The sequence below is a fragment of the Euprymna scolopes genome, chromosome 37 (genome assembly GCF_053919585.1).
Source record: "Euprymna scolopes isolate OS-2025 chromosome 37, ASM5391958v1, whole genome shotgun sequence".
Classification (NCBI taxonomy): Eukaryota; Metazoa; Mollusca; class Cephalopoda; order Sepiida; family Sepiolidae; genus Euprymna; species Euprymna scolopes.
Genome location: NC_136518.1, coordinates 52,716,293 through 52,720,915, shown reverse-complemented (window position 1 = coordinate 52,720,915; position 4,623 = coordinate 52,716,293).

Below are 4,623 nucleotides of genomic sequence, written 5' to 3'. Positions count from 1 at the left end.
AGCATGTATGGCCCATCTGCTTCCTTGCTTCGAACTGCTTGAAAACTCTGAGTTGAACAGGTGACACTTTTCCATCTACTGAACCAACACCTGCTTCTAGTGTGACCTTAGCTGACCTCGGAACCTTCCCACTTATCACGCTAGGTGCACTGGGTTCATCTCCGTTTGTGGCCAGGTCATCCCAACATGCCCTTAATGAAACACTTTCGAAATTCATACTAGTTGACATAGTATCTACCTACCTGCGTGAGGCCCCAGCATATCAGGTTGACAAGAAAGTTATCGCGGTTTTTAATTTCAAATTTAGATGAACATATCTTGGCTCAAACAAAAATTTGTAGATTGAAATAAACACTATCAGAATGAACAAAAAACGAGTAACGTAAAAATCTTGCGTTCTGGTGGCGATGAAGTCGCTGAAGCCGTTTTTGGCATTGCTTAGATTTTTTAAGCATTTCTCACACAGAAAGTTATCGAGATGCTTGTAAAGTCTGGAGAGTATGGCTGATGAAGCAGAGTTTCGTAATCCAATTCATTTTGCAGGGTCGGTTTACCAACATGCGGTTGGGCATTGTCATGGAGAAGAATTGAACCTTTTCTGTTGACTAATGCTGGGTGTTGTTGTCGAAGTTTCTGATGCATTTCATCCATTTGTTGGCAGTACTTCACCACCGTAATGGTTTCGCCTGTATTTAAAAATACTGTAATGGATGAAACCGATCACAGACCACCAAACAGTCAGCATCACCATCTTTTGGTGTAACTCTGGCTTCGGGAAGTGTCGTGGAGCTTTTTCGGGGTCTAACTACTGAGCTGAGCATCGCCAGCTGTCATAAAGAACCCACTTTTAACCGCAAGTCACAACCCAGTTAAGAAACAGATCGTTCTTGTTGCGTAAAAGAAGGAAAGATGACACTTAAAATAATGGCATTTCTTTTGGTTGTCATTCAATTCGTGAGGCACCCATTTATCAAACTTTTTGTCTTTCCAATCTCTGTCAAGTGATTGGAAATCGTTGTATACATTACGCCTAATTCAGAAGCATGTTCTCGAACAATTGTGTGTGGATTGGCTTCGACTAAGGTTCTTAATTGATTGTTGTCAACATCCGATGGCCGACCACAACGCTCATCATCTTCAAGACTCTCGTCGCCGCTACGGAATTTCTAAAACCACCATTGTGTTGTGTGTTCAGTACTAGTTCCTGAGCCAAACGCTTCATTGATGTCGCGAGCTGTTTCAGCAGCTTTTCGGCCTAGCTTGAATTGAAATAAAAGAATTGTGCAAATTCGCTTTTTCCATCTTGTATTCAACGTTCTGAAAAGAACACATAATTGATTTAAAACGATTGTAATTTAAACGCTTAGATAGAGCGACAAGCGGTCTTTAAAATGATATATAAAGTAAAGGTATTATGACGAAAAGTTATTTCAAAATGCATCATATGAAATCAAAATTAAAAATTCCGCAAGAACTTTCCCCTCAACTTGGTACTGATTGGATTAAATACTCAATTCCGATTAGTTCTTTATATCTTTATATCATTATTTAACCAATCAGAAATAATCTCTCCTGGAACCAATCACCAGTTTATTTATCTTATTTAAGAAAGTGCACCTGTGATTTCTAATAAGCTGGCAAAATGGCTCAGCTGCATAACAAATCTTTATCATTTTTGAACAACACCTTCTGGTCTTCATTCTTGACCGTCGCTTTTTTCACGTGACTGTTCCTGGCATTGTTGCATCGTCTAAATATTGTTTAACTTAGATGAATGAAACACAAGTTGACGTGTTTGGGATTTTAAAGGTTTCATTGAGGAGAGAAGTTCGTTTATAAAGGGAGAGACTAAAAATACTTCATAAAAGATATGCTAAAATTGATGCTTTCTTAGCGAATTTTATTTCTTAATAAAAAATTGATCGACGAACGAACAATCTCCAAGAGATTCATTTAGATCACTACATTGTGTGTACATCTGCATCAGCTGTTTCCATGCCAAAAACTTCCCGAAAATCTGTGTCGAACACGTTACGCAATTTCCATTTGACAATTCAACACGTCCTTCTAGCCTTTTTTGTCTAGAGAGCTGACTTGGACTTTTCGCATCAATCATGCTAGTTGGAATGTGTTCATCTCCATAAGCCGCCAGGTTGTCCTAACAGGTACTTGATGCAACACTCGAAATTCTAACTAGTTGATATATTATCTACCCATCAAGGCAGGGTTCCAATATATAACACTCGCAATCATATTCAACATAATAATAAATAAATTACACAATAATAATAATAATAATAATAATAATAATAATAATAATAATAATAAATAAATAAATAAATTACACCAACAGCAAACGAGAGTTGAGAGACGAGTAGTGACGTAGCAAAGTCGTTTTCCAAAAGTGACATAGTATAATGAGGTGTGGCAAAAAAGGAAGGCCAGTGACGCTCTCTTTAAGTTCTGTCTGTGATATGAGGCAGGCGTGTTTTCAATGGACTTTTCCCTTTCCCATATCATGAATCTTATTCTCCCCCCCTCCCATATTCAATTGTCTACGAATAAGTTTGGTTTTAAAAATATAGAAAGCCAAAAAGGAAAGATGCATGAAATAGTTTCAGTCTCTTGTGTAGCAATATCTCTTCTATATAAATAAAATGAACTCATTTTTTCCCGTCGGATTTTGATATTAATAGGATTAAAAATCAAGATATTTCATGCAAATATAATATGCACAAACGGCAGAACAATATCTGAGGTGTGTTATAGGCTTATTATTTCTCAAATTCCTCGATAATCTTAGATTTCTATACTTTTTCTGCTGAGAAGTCACGGCCAAAATCGGTTAAGATCAATGGAAGTGGTAAAATATTTTCTCTCTAATAAATTCCTCCTCCCCCTGCCACCACTTAACACCGTTTGGGGATCGTTCACAAGGAACAGTTGAGAAGAGAACACCGGTTTGGCTTTTTAGTTCTTTCATGTTAAGTTATTTAAAATCACTAAACTAAGCTGCAGTGCTCTGTGGCGTAGTGGTTAGCGTGCTGGACAATTCACATTATATTTTCACGTTCGCGCCGACCTACCGTAGTCGTTTTTTTTGTTTTTTTGTTTTTTCCTAAACAACTGGAATGGACTTTTCTTGGTGGCCGAACTGTTAACGTTGCAGATGTTTTTTTTTTTGTTTTTTTTCACACTTTATTTTCCTACTTTTACTCATGACTCCGGGTTTGATCCTTCCTACTTACCTACCATAACATTTTTTAAAACTCCCCCCCCCGTCCCGGAAAAAAACACTCGGGCAACGCCGGGTAGCCCCGCTAGTTTAATATAAGTTAGCAAATCGGAATTACGTGGTTGAAAAATGAGTAATTACTAAGGCTATGCCAAGAGAATATTTTTTTCATAATTTTGACTCTCGAATATATATCACTTAATATATGTTTTCAGATAGAGTGATATGGTTCTCGATTGATTAACTGTGTCGGATATATAATCGAGAGTTAAAACAATAAGAATATTCTTTTGTTATAGTATAGTGAGATATAGAAAAAAGAATGGCTAGACACTCTTTCTTTTCCCCCTTCCCTCCTCTCTCTCTCTTTCTCTTTCTCTGTGTCTGTCTTTCTCATTATATCTGTCTCTCTCTGGTTTTGTCTGTGAGACGAGACAAGCATGTTTTTGGTGGACTTCCTCTCTCCCTATTATAATAAACCATCCTCCACGCTGGAGAAAAACCTATAGTATATGACTCTAATAAAAATAAAACTAAGAAAAGTATTAAAACTCTTATCCTCAAGTGGATTTTAGTCTTGATAAATGCTGACTCAATAATTAAAAAAAAGAAAAAAAAGAGAGAGAGATTCAATATATTGTTACTTATTACTAATTACTGCAGATAGAAATGCTAAGCTACAACTTCTAGTACAGATAACAACAGACATTACTGGCAATGTTTCAAAACACGTGCTGGCCATAACTGTTTGCTTGATGAAAATTCGTCCATTGTAATCCAGACGATTCCTTCGAACTGTAATGGCTCTAAAGAAAATAAGAAGTTCCTTCACCTTGACACATACTATCACATATCATCTTTCTTGACACATACTATCTTTCTTATTTTGCTAATCGCTTGAGATGCCCCTACTGGAGATACTTTTTGTGGGTCAGAGTGCTCCTCCTCGAGGGGATGGGGGGGGGGCTGACATTTTAATCCCACTTTCTGACTCGTATGTCATATTTCTCACAGTGGGAGAGAAATAAATACAATCAACTCTGTCTACTCCAATCCTATCCTGTAGATGACCCGAAACTATATTAGATAATGAGTTAGAAACTTTTGAGCGTGATATGACCTGAACTTAGGGTCTCATCGTCCACTATAGTTTCAGGTCATCTACAGGAGAGGATTGGGGTAGACAGAGTTGATTATATTTATTTCTTTCCCACGGTGAAAAATATGATACAAGAGTTAGAAAGTGGGATTTAAAAGTTAGCGCTCCCCCTAAGGAGGAGCATTCTGATCTACAAAAAGTATCTGAACAACTCTGTCGATATTCACCAGTAGGGACACCTCGGGGGATTAGTAAAACAAGAAAGAGCAATATCTTGTGTGACTTTTTT